At 41.6% G+C, this 13111-nt stretch overlaps 1 protein-coding gene across 5 annotated transcripts in view; it reads right to left on the reverse strand.

The window, feature by feature from the left end:
- Positions 1-10253, reverse strand: part of ARFIP1 (ADP ribosylation factor interacting protein 1) — a 125556-nt gene extending 115303 nt beyond the window's left edge. For 3 of the 5 annotated variants that reach the window (XM_023227713.2, XM_023227688.2, XM_023227696.2), the window contains exon 1: positions 9890-10252. The gene's annotated coding sequence lies outside the window, so the exon portion shown is untranslated. Of the gene's footprint in view, positions 1-9889 lie in introns of all 5 variants that reach the window. The other 2 variants (XM_023227721.2, XM_023227706.2) reach the window with 2 other exon arrangements.
- Positions 10254-13111: the final 2858 nt, after the last annotated feature.

Consider the following 13111-nt stretch of genomic DNA (forward strand, 5'->3'; position numbering starts at 1 on the left):
CTCCCTTAGCAATGGATAACTGGAGAGTTACTTTTTGTTACTAAATTCACAAAACCATATAAAATAAATCCCTTCAATATTCACAGGTAATTTTTTTTAATGAAAAAGGCTCAAAGTAAATAATCTAAAAATATAGCTTAACATATATATAGTTACATATAGAAATATTTGTAGATATGTGTATATACATGAGTTAGTGTATACACATACATTTCCTCACTCTGTCCACTGGGAGGGCCTAGAAGCAATGACATTCCAGTAGCAATGAGCACACAGAGTACCCAGATGTTGGTTTCCAACACTATTCTCCAATAGAAGGAATTAGTGCTCCTTGAAGAAAAGGCTGATTCTAGGCCTGTGGTAGGTGGGCCTACAGCATTTTGTAATACCAGAAAGTTAAAAGTGCTCAAAAACAAACAAACAAAACAAAACAAGAACAGAAGTCTCACAATGATAGGAGTATGTCAAAGGAATACAGGAACCAAATAAAAGAGCTCCCAATGGCCAAAGCTGAAACAATTTGAGCAACAAAGTAAATGAAGTACTACTGGATTTACCCTTAAGTATAAAATAAATATCCATGAGTCAGATTGATATAAATAAATGACTGAAAGGGGAGAATAGACAAAAAACCCTTACAGAAAATGTTTCAAAAATTTATGTAGACACTCCGCCCTTGAAGAGGTACAGCATAATTCCCCACTCCCCACTTGTGTGCTTCAGAGAGACTTTCTTCTAAAAAGTACAATATACAAAAGGAAGGGGGAAAAAGAGTAACTTTACAGTGGACAAAACTGACAAACAGTATCTCAAGCCAAGTAGTCAAGGTTAATATCAATGGCATTATCATATTAATAGTTTGTATTCTTGGCTGGGTACAGTGGCTCACACCTGTAATCCCAACACTTTGGGAAGCTGAAGTGCATGGATCACCTGAGGTCGGGAGGTTCAAGACCAGCCTGGCCAACACGGTGAAACCTCTCTCTACTAAAAATACAAAGATTAGCTGGGCATGGTGGCATGTGCCTGTAGTCCCAGCGACTAGGGAGGCTGAGACAGGAGAATCGCTTGAACCCGGGAGGCAGAGGTTGCAGTGAGCCGAGATTGCATTACTGCACTCCAGCCTGGGCAACAGAGTGAGACTCTACCTCAAAAAAAAAAAAAAGGCTGTATTCTTGATATGATGTGATGGGAATGGCACTTTACTTCTGTGATCTTCCTCCTAGAAACATATCACCCAGTCAAATTATGAGAAAAACAGCAGACAAGTCTCAACTGAGGGACAGTCTACAAAATACCTGACCAGGCAATAATCTTCAAAACTATCAACTTGTCATGAAAAACAAGGAAATCTGAGAAACTGTCAAAACGAGAGGATACGTGACCACTAAAGGTAATATGCTATCCTGGATGGTATCCTTGAACAGAAAAAAAAAAAAAGACATTGGGGAAAAGTGAGGCAATCTGAATAAAACATGGACTTTAATAATTATGTGTCAATACTGGTTCATTGTGACAAATGTACTATGCTAATGTAGTATGTTTTTGTTTTTGAGATAGAGTCTCACTCTGTCATCCAGGATGGAGTACCATGTCATGATCTCTGCTCACTGCAACCTCCGCCTCCTAGACTCAAGTGATCCTCCCACCTCAGCCTCCCAAGTAGTTGAGACCACAGATGAGCACCACCACGCCTGGCTAATTTTTTGTATTTTTGGTAGAGATGGGGTTTCACCATGTTGCCCAGGCTGGTCTTCAACTCCTGAGCTCAAGTAATCCACCCGCCTTGACCTCCCAAAGTGCTAGGATTACCAGCATGAGCCACCGCACACAGCCTAATACCTTATAATAGGTGAAAGTGGGTATGGGAAGCTCTATTCTATCTCCACAGTAATTCTGTAAAACTAAAACCATCCAAAAATAAAAGGGTCTATTACAAAATAATCTAAGAATACTGTGCTATATTTTATATAACTACTAATAACACTTTTTTTTTTTTTTTGGAGACGGAGTCTTGCTGTGTCACCCAGGCTGGAGTGCAGAGGCATGATCTCGGCTCACTGCAACCTCTGCCTCCCAGGTTCAAATGATCTTCCACCTCAAACTCCCAAGTAGCTGGGATTACAGGTGCAGACCACCACATCCAGCTAATCTGTATATGTGTACCTTTTAGTAGAGACAGGGTTTCACCATGTTGGCCAGGCTGGTCTTGAACTCCCAACCTCAAGTGATTCACTCACCTCAGCCACCCAAAGTGCTGGGATTACAGGCATGAGCCACTGTGCCCGGCCTAATAATTTATTTCCATATACTTGAAAGAAATAGTCTAAATGAAATTTAATTACAGGTTGATTATCCCTTTTCCAAAATGTTTGAGACTAGAAGTGTTTTGGATTTCAGATTTTTTTGGCATTTGGAATATTTGCATATGCATAATAAGGTATCTCCAGGAAGGGACCCGAGTGTAAACACAAAATTCATTTATGTTTCATATACACCTTATACACATAGCCTGAAGGTAAATTGATATAATACTTTTAATAATTTTTTGCATGAAACAAAGTTTGTATACACTGTACCATCCAAAAGCAAAGGTGTCACTATCTCAGCCACTCATGTGGACAGTCTGTGGTTGTTTGACATCACCATCATTCCTGTCTCTGAATTTATATGCTACTAATAACCAATCATTTCTTACACATACACATGGCATTGTATTGCCCTTTGTGGGCATGCCTGCGTAGGTGTATCTGGGTGTATGAGGAAAAGATATATGGCAGGTGAAGGGGGCAGGCAGGTCTTTTTTCTCTTGGGGAAATTGTTGTACATCTGCATTCTGACTTCGATTCATCACATAAAGTTGGGTGTGGAATTATGTACTTGTAGCATCATGTTGGGCTCAAACAAGTTTCGAATTTTGCAGCATTTTGGATTTCAAGATTTTGGATTAGGAATGCTCAAACTGTATTACTATTTTAACAGTATTTTGATAAAAATTCACATTCAAATTCTTGTATTACAAAACTCAATGAACTGAAATCCTTAATACAATTAACTTGGAAATTTAGTGAGTCAAATTTACGTGTCAGGCACTGAGCTAGGTCCTACGGATTCAACAATGAGCCAAAAAAGAAAATAAGAAATGGACCTTACCTTCATGAAGTTTATAGGCCACTGAACAGAAAGACAATCTTACAGTCACATGAATAAACATAAATTGCAAAGTGTGGGAAATGTATGATGCTATTACCTTAATGTGGGAGGTCAGCATATTCTCTAAGGATGCAAAACTTCGGCTGAGGTATGAGGGATGACTAGGCACTACCAAGTGAAATGAAACGAAAGTAAAGAAAGAACGGTCCAGACAGAGAGAAAAGCATGTACAACAGCCTTGCAAAAAAGGCAGGGAGCAAGGTACATACAAAGGACTAAAGAAGGCCAGCATGGTTGAACTGGAGACTTACGCATAACATGGTACAAGATGAGTTTGGAGAGCTAAACGTTGTTAAGCAGTTTTATTTTGATGCTAGAAACAATGGAAAGCCATAAAAGCACTGGGGGAGGAAGAAGGAGAGTGACAATCAAATGTGTGTTTCAAAATAAATCACTGTGCCTTCAGGATGGGTAATGAATTAGAGAGGGGCCAAAGCAGAAGTGGATAGATAAGAATGGAGGCTACTGTAAAAGTTTCAGGCAAGATGAAATGGCAGTAGTGGAAACAGGAAGAAATAGAAAAATTCAAGAGTCATGTAGAAAGTAAGATTTTAAAAACCTGTTGATCATTGGATCTATCAGGGAGAGGGACTTAAGGATCACTTCTAGTTTTCTGGATTTTACAATGAAAAGATAATTGTGTCACTCACTGAAAAAAGGAACAAAGAACCAATGTTGTACAGTTTTGGTAGGGAGGGAAGGAGAAATCAGTTTTATTTTAGACATACTGGATTTGAGATACCTTTAAGATATTCAAGAGAGGATGTCAACAAGACAACAAGACATACAGATCTACAGCTCAAAGGAGACAGAAAACACTCATGCCCTTAATGAAGCTGACATCTTTATCCTAGAAAAGCAGCTAACTATAATCCCCAAACATCCAAGAAAAACATTAGACTTAGACTTTGACCATCTGGATTTAGTTAAAACAAAAAGCTGAGAGAGAACATGGCAATAACATTTCATCAGCTAAAACAAAAACTGCTAGGCACCATGGGTAACAGATTTTTAAACTCATGGCTCAACAACATGGGAATTATGTATCATATCATACCATGTCACATTTTAAAATTTTATCAGGGCTGGCCAATGTTGTTGGAAATGTTCTGAATTTGCACCGTCCAATAAAGTAGCCACTAGCCACATACGATACTGACACTGAAATGTGGCTGGTACAATTGAGGAATTGAATCTTTTATTTGTATTTAATTTTAACTAACTTAAATAGCCACATGTGGCTAGTGCCTCTGGCATTAGACAGTGCAGGTTTATAGCTTCCTCATATATTTCATCTGATTCCCCAATACCTACTTTTCAAATTAACTGGGAGAGAGGTGCGGTAGGTCAAGAGATTAGAAGAATAGAAAAAACATCCTTTCCATTTTCTGCTTATTACTTGAATCTTTATTCCAAGAATTTATAATACTTAGGCTATAATACTTAGGCTCACGCCTGTTATCCCAGCACTTTGGGAGGCCAAGGCGGAAAGATTGCTTGAGCCCAGGAGTTCAAGACCAGCCTGGGCAATATTTAGCACTGAAATAAAACAGATAAGGTCCTGGCCATTTTAGAGATTACAGATCACGGGCTTATATCCAGGGTCTCTTTCCACTGGGGGTGTAAATTCTTGATCCATCCCTTTGTAGGTGTGTGACCCTGGACAAAGCACTTTACCTAAATCTCAATTTCTTTATTTCTAACATGGTGATGTTATCTGCTCTACTTGGAATGGCCGGAGTAAAAATAAAATGAGGATATATGTGAAAGTGCTTTGTAAATTATTACATGCTAAACAAACAGAAGGTATTAAACAAAGTAACATATTCTTTTTCTCTAGGGCAAAGATTTCCAACCAGTGTGCCAAGAATGGATTACAGATGTGCTGAAATTGTGACCCATTCCCTCACGCCACAGCTTCCAGGGAACCAGGGAGGGCCTGGCTCTAGTCTGCCGTACAATTATAATCATTTTTTATGTGTGCCATGATGACTATCTCAGGCTAGCAGAAACTGGAGTTGGTGAACTGACTCCTTCCTCTGGATGATTTAGGGCTTACCACTAACTCTGCTGCTTTTATGATCGTGTTCCAAAGGCAGTATGCCACTGTTCCCCAAGGACCAATGAGGCTCGAGGGTGAAAATCAAGGAGCTGCTAGTCCAATGCTATCACAGATATACAAAAATAAAATATAAATTCTTATCTTAGGGAAGAACATGGCAGACACTGCCATATTTTCACAAAAGATTTGAGCAATCGCCTGTTTTGCAACTACCTTCAGATCCCCAAATCTTTGTCTTTCAAGAGAGGATGTGATTTTTTTCCAAATACCCAAAGTTATTCAGATTCTAGTGACTGACGTCATGAAGTGATGATGCCAGGCAAGAACTTTTCATTTTTGTATGTCTCAATCTGAACTGACAGTAATACTAGAAGAAGATTTCAAAGCAGATTGCCTACTCTGAAGAACAGCATTCACTTAAGTATGTTCATTAAGGGAAAAAAGTGTATTTCATAAAGAGACTTTATATTCCTTTTTCAGGAACAACTAAAGGTTTAAGCAACACCTGCCTATGCTCATCCTAAGACACAGGCTTAGAAGGAATGGAGGATAATGGAATGAGAGATGGGAGAAAGAGGAGAACAGGAATAAAGGAAAGAGAAAAAGAAAATAAATACTTTTGTCTCATAAAGAATATCTGTTAATGTGCAAGAGCCATTCAGTGGCTTCCATGACTGCCAAAAGCTAGTCAAGATCAAGGAAAACAAAATTATTTTCAGACCAATAGTCTTTTTCATACATCCAGAAGTAGTGCCACATATCTGACTTTTAGTTTGTCATGGTCCTAAGTCATCAACTTCCATGTTAAGTGGAACAACTCACTGTCCATTCTGTACAAATATTTTAGTTTTTCATCCATAGTCATATTAAAGTTTCCTGTTTAATTTACTCCTTCTTCCATTCTGAATTGATTCCTTCCTCCATCATACATTTATTATTCTAAAATGTATTTATACTTCCAGACTCTTACAATGCCCAGTTTATTACTTATAATCTTCGTTTTCACATTTTCCACTCCTCATATACACACACACACACCATCTGTTTATTATTTGAATCTTCATTTCAAGAATTTATACTTACAATTCTTTATTTCAAGTAGGTGTGTGTGTTCTGACACACACACACACACCAGAGACTTATATCCATCCCCATAGGAAACCCCTACCAACTGCCTCCTCCAAATTAACTTATTTTTGTCAAACTTCTCAGTATGATATTCAACCAGATGTTCATCCACTGAAGATTAAGAACGGAAACGACCTTTTCTTAACACCTGATAGAAGATCTGGTGATATATCTCCAACTCATTTCAAAAAGGACATAATGGACACATGGTAGAAGTTGTCTACAGTAGTAGTCTGGAGTCAGACAACCTAGGTTCAAATCCTGGCTCCACCAGTGCAATTCTGAGCAGACTACTTTAGCTTCAGTTAATCATTCAGCTTTATTTTCTTCACCTATAGAAAGAGGACTTTAGCCACTTTATAAAGTTACCAGATGAGATAATAATATAAAGCACTTAGCTTAATGCACATAAGCAAATAAATGTAATTGTTACAGTGTTAGATATAAACTATCTTCCGAATCTGTCATTACCTTAAAAGGAAACTAATTTAGCATAAGCTAGTCTGTTGTTGTTTTTGAGATGGAGTCTCACTCTGTTGCCTAGGCTGGTGTGAAGTGGAGGGATCTTGGCTCACTGCAGCCTCCGCCTCCTGGGTTCAAGTGATTCTCCTGCCTCAGCCTCCCAAGTAGCTGGGACTATAGGCGTGCACCACCACACCCGGCTAATTTTTGTATTTTTAGTACAGATGGGGTTTTACCATGTTGGCCAGGCTGGTCTTGAACTCCTGACATCAAGTGATCCACCCGCCACAGCCTCCCAAAGTGTTGGGATTACAAGCGTGAGGCACTGTGCCCAGCCTAGCATAAACTATTGTCTAAAAACTTATTTGACTGCTCCCCCAAGTGAGGTTGCTAGACAGAGGAAAGCTTATTTCATTTTGTGAGCAGAAGAAACTGGTTACTCAAGATAGACTACGATGAGCTGTATAGGTCTCTTCAAGTTAACATTCTAAAAAAAAGAATCAGACTTTCAGAACTGCAACCCTCAATCAACAAATAATTCACAACCAAATCGGTAAGTTCAAACATGTACTCTAAAACTTACATTAAGTTTGGAAGGATACTAACTTATTCACAAGAGAGAAACAATCATTAAAATATCTCATACACAACGGAGGGAAAGGGGATGTCAAGATAAGCAACAACATTCCAAAGGACCACACCACTGAAACATCTTGTTGGTTCTTCCTAGCAAAGCCAAACCAAATCCTAAGGTACATGCCTCAAGCAAAAACAGTTAAGAAAATGAAAGCAAAATGCAACCAGAATTTAAATCTTTTACTCTGTACTGTGCCTAGTAGCTTGGTGATATTTAATACATATTAAAGATAAGCGCATCAGTTTGTAAATCCACTGGATCTCCAGAGCACTGACCACAAACAGCTATCCCTAAAAAGAAACCTCAAAACCACAAATCAGGAAATGAAGTGGGCAGCCTCATTTCCTTCTGTAAGCCTAGGAAGGAATTTAGAAACACTAACGTTTTAAAGTAGAGATTTCAATATCAAACTAGAAGAATCCCCACATTCTCCTTTCCTTGGTCCCAAAGCAAACAATTTACAGTTTGAGAAAACACACAAAACACACACACACCTGTTTTCACTAACTTCATCAAGACCCTGCCTAAGTGGAAAACACACACACACACACACCTATTTTCACTAACTTCAACAAGACACTGCCTAAGTAGTGGTTTTAATCTAACAAGAGGCTGTATATCTCCTTTGAGAATTTGATAAAAGAATGGACACTTTCCCCATAGGGGGAAAAATTCACTCAAACAAAACTGCATATAATTTCAGGGGTGGGAATGAGGAAGACCCCTGAAAGTTGTTGACCCTTAGGCCATGAACCCCAAGTCATCATCCAGGATTAAGGCAAATCATAATCCAGGGTAAACCAATTTATCAATTTGAATAAAAACTAAAGTAACTTAGGCAGGGATTTAATCCAGAAAATAAATTAGAAATCTTCTCTGTTTTCTCAGATAAAAGTGTGTTAGACTTGGTAGTTGGGAGAAGACGTGGGTCACGCTAAGCAAGGAAAACAAAACAAAAAACACCACAGGACAAACGAAAGAAAAGTAGAATTAAAACAGTAGTAAAACATAGTCATCTGTAGCCGCTCTGAGAGAACAGCAATGAAATGCCCAGTTAGGCCGGGCGCGGAGGCTCACTCCTGTAATCCCAACACTTTGGGAAGCCGAGGCAGGCGGATCATTTGAGGTCAGGAGTTCGAGACCAGGCTGGCCAACATGGTGAAACCCCGTCTCTACTAAAACTACAAAAATTAGCCAGGCGGTAGTGGCGCCTACCTGTAATCCCAGCTACTCGGAAGGCTGAGACAGAAGAATTGCTTGAGCCTGGGAGGTGGAGGTTGCAATGAGCCGAGTTGGCGCCAAAGCACTCCAGCCTGGGCGACAGTGAGCCACCGTCTCAAAAAAAAAAAAAAAAAAGAAAGAAAAGAAAAGAAAAAAGAAAAGGCCAATTCCCGAAACCTTAACAGACAGCTGACTTAAGGTAACCATTTCTGGTGCACATTTCTATGCCAATTAAGTTAATTAAATGGCAAACGTGAACACACCCTTACAGGTGAAAGTATGAAAGCAAAAGTTTATGAGAAGTTCTGGATCTCTTCCGGCTTCTCCTTATCAAATAAGAACGCAGTTAGATGAATTTTATACTTTAGGAGAAAACAGGGTAAGGGCGGGGGACAGAAATCCTAAGAGTGGCTAAAGGATCTGCAGGAAGTGTAAAGTGTAAACTTTTTGAAATCAAAGGGCTTAAGAGGAAGGTAAGAACAAAACGAAGTAATAACAAAATAAAATAAAAGGGAAAAACGTCTAGCGTCTAAAAACTTTTTAAAAAATTCTCTCCTTTTCCTAGACACGTAAACAGTAGTAACTTGGCAAACAGTAACGGAGCTGAAGACAACCGCACAACTCCCTTTCCAAAACTCCAGCATTTCTTGAACGTCCTCGGACGCACAGTCAGGCTTGGACATTTCACAGGCAAGACTCCTCCCTGCACCACTGCCAGAAGAACCTCTCAGAGGGACTATCACTCTCTCCCTTCCTCCTACTGCGGGAGAAAGGAAGTTGGGGATGCAGGGAGAGGAGGGGAGAAATGAGGGTTGGACACCAAGCCTGAAGGAGGCCCACTCCGACACTGTGTCAAGAAACGTCCGGATTCCGGATCCTGCAACCCCTTTTCCCACCCAATGTATGCAAAGCCAAGAGAGTGCCTCCCTGCAAGGGCCGGTCCTACACCTTCACTCGACTGTTTCGGGGGCACACTCAGAGGGACAAAAGGAATGAAGGAACAGAAACCAAAGGCATAACACTTGGGCAGATAAGGCATAGACTAAGGAGAGGTGTGCCCTGTAAAAGTCCGGAATGGCGAACCCGGAGGCAACGTGTCCGCCCCACCAACCACCTCAAACCATCTTTCCCCCGCCTTTTCCCAGGCGAGCCAGCTCCGCCCTCACCTGTCTTAGGGTAACTCGGTAGCTTCTTAGTCGAGGCTTATCCCTTCCGCCGCTCTCTGGTATCGCCCCAACCCTGGCAAGAAGTGAGCGGAAACGAGACCCGGACCTTTTCCTTCTTCCTCTTCCCCCACGCACCTCGGCTGCTCGGGGGCGGGGAGCAAGTGCAGCTGTCACAAATTCACACTGACCAACCGCCGAGGACAGTCGGACTGGCGACCTCTCAACCCGGCCTCCAGAACTAGCACCAAGATCAGCGAAGCCGGAAGTGAGGAGACCGGAAATAGCGTTGTCCCTGGCCCTGGACGGCCTCTCTCTCCCTCAATCTGGCCTTGCCCGGCCACGTCTCGCTGGTGCCAGCGCACCTCCCACGAGGCTCCCTCCGCCCTTCTCCGGGAGGCGGGCTGCGCCCCCTCCCGCTGCTGCCCTAGCAACCACATCCGGGACTCCGGTGGTGTCGTTGCCCGAGCAATTTTCTGGCAGCGACCTAATAGTAGAAGGATGTGCGCGCGGGGCCAGAGGCACTGGCTAGAGCTGGGAGCTTGCGGAAGGGCGCCCCTGCCTGGTCTTGAGACGTCAAAGGTCTCCAGGAGCCCTCCGCCTCCCTCTTTTTTATTCACACACCCTAGCCTCACACGTTAGGAGTCTCCCCAACAGACCGTGAGCCGGTGTCGGGAGGGTGGAGGTGGATGTAGCTCACCGCCACGCTACCACAGAAGAGCGAAAGCTGCTTTCTCAGCCACCGGAGAGCACGAAGGTTATTCCAGTCCCGCGGGGAAGGTGGGGGTGGTGGGGAGAATGCTAAGATAAGGGAGCAGACGGAATGTGGGCGCTTCCTCGCGCTGCCCCCGTGCCTGGGGAGCCCCCTCCCTTCAGAAAGGCTACACCCCCGGGCCTGGCATCCCTGAGCTCTTGCTCTGGATCTGTGATCGCGTTTTGCTTTGCTGGCTCTCTCACAGTAGATTCCCTGATATTTTTCTTTCCGGCTCCTCTTTATTTTTCCAGATGACCGAGCTCTGCTTTCTTTGCTTGCCCCATTACTTCTTAAATAGATCATTGTCCTGTCACGGAAACTGCTGAACAATTCGCTCTCTCAGAGCCCTTCGTAGTTTCCTAAACGGGGCCCCAACCTGCTCTACTCTCCCCATCCCCAGCGCTGAATAGTGGGAAAGCGTGGCTCCGCCGTGGCGCTAGATAGACCTGAAGTTCATTTACACACAGTACCGTACAGTTGGTCCATCACAGAATATCCCTTCGAACTGCTGGACTGCTTTTTCATTGACAGCTTTGAATGCTCATTTTTATTCTCATTTCGCTTGTAGAAATGCAAAGGGTAACTGTGCATATGGCGAGATTTACCCTTCTTTAGACCGTACTTTTCAGCTGCCTTTACTTGTCACAGTAGCTGACAAGATAATTTTAATGACTAATGCCCAAAGGCAGAGCTCTACCTCTACAGATTTCCAGGGAGTTTCAGTGTAGTGAAATATCCCTGGCAGGAATCTTCCCCGGATCTGTGAATAGTAAATACCAGTGTCACCATAAATGTTTCCAATGTATAACAAGATTGAACTCTCCAGGATACCACCTCTTACAAAAATAGTACTGAAATTCCGGAACAAAAATCTCTCATCTTAAGTGGTTCTGTCTTAAAACAAAGGAGCAAATATATATGTCAACGCACTCAAACTATAACTTCAGTTCTTAACAGCTTACTGTGGATTTTTCTGTACAAAGCCATCTTGTTGGTTTGGAGACCGTTAGTCTTCTCAATTATAAGAAAAGAATCCCAATCTAAATTAATTACTGCTGTAATTGTGTAGGAATAGAGCGACTACAGAACTTGCAGCTAAGTACAAGTGTTGTTCCTAGGGTTTCAGAAGGGTGACTTGGAGGAAGTGTACGGTAGGGCTCAGCGGTGCTTGAATGATTGTGGACAGTGAATACTGAATTGTTTTTGCTGGCTGTTGTGTTAAGGATTCCTGCTAGCTGTCTCTTGAGTTTGGAAATGCTAAGCTTCATTAGATGCTTAGCTTCTAATAGTTAATCTAACTATTAGACTGTTAGACCCAGAGGTGTTTCTTATTTTGGAAAGGTGGAGACTTGCTTTAGTTTGTTCATAGCTGGATAGTTTCCTTGGCACCTGCTGATGGTTTTGAAAGAGATTCAGATGAACTTAGAACTAATTCTAACTTCTGCTAGGCGAAGATGCTAACCAAGTTAGATACTCTTCAGTGAGATTCTGGTACTGTGTATGATTAATCCTCATCCACAGTATTACGCTGTGCAAGGCTATATATACACATGATTAATCTTTCTATGATTTCCACGGACCTGAAGGAAATTAGAATGTAGTCTGGCTCCAAGAAAACACTAGACACTACTTCAGCTAGTGATGGAAAATAGTGGAATTCTATACATCCTTTGGGACAAAGGAAGCAGCAACCAGTGTTCTTTGGATTGGGGAATATTTTGGGTACTAACTGAAAAACATTATTTTAAGCCTGGCCCTGCTTAGAGGAGACTTGTTTTCTCTTCCCCCTCTCCCTCTCTTCCTTTTTTCCCTCCTTCCTCTTTTTCTTTCTTCCTTTCCTTCTTGTCTCCCTCCCTTCTCCTTCGTTCCTTCTTTCCTCTTTTTCTTTCCTCCTTCCCTCCCTCCCTCCCTTCCTTTTTTCGTTCGTTCGTTCCCTCCTTCCTTCCTCCCTCTCTCCCTTCTTTTCTTCCTTCCCTCCTTTGCCCTAAAACTTGGGGGACCCTGCCTGTTCATTTTGTTTAAAATAGAAGATTACTACTTTTCTCTGAATTGTCATTTATTTTTGGAGACTAAAGGGAATAGCTGCCTTCCATATATGTTTATGACATGGAGATTATCTACTCATTTAATTTTGCACTGCTATTGGCTGTTTATTTGGCTTTTTGAAAAATCCGGTGCTATTTATTCATTGGGCTTATGGGGAACTCTAGTAGCCCTGAATGGCATTTGTGGCATACTGAAGTCTAATTATTTATCCTGGCATTAAAGGCTTACCAAGATCTGGCCTCAATCTTGCAAATGAGCATTCTCTTTTATATGCCTGAAGGAAAAGTGCTAATTTAACCAACTAATAGAGATAAGTATAAATACCAATATAGACATAGATGTGAAACTTTAGTTGCAAAGAAATGTTTAATATGCTTCAAACTGCGTATTTCCCTCTTCCATGCTTTGTTCTCTATTCTTATCAG

This window comes from Piliocolobus tephrosceles, chromosome 3, assembly GCF_002776525.5.
Source record: "Piliocolobus tephrosceles isolate RC106 chromosome 3, ASM277652v3, whole genome shotgun sequence".
NCBI lineage: Eukaryota > Metazoa > Chordata > Mammalia > Primates > Cercopithecidae > Piliocolobus > Piliocolobus tephrosceles.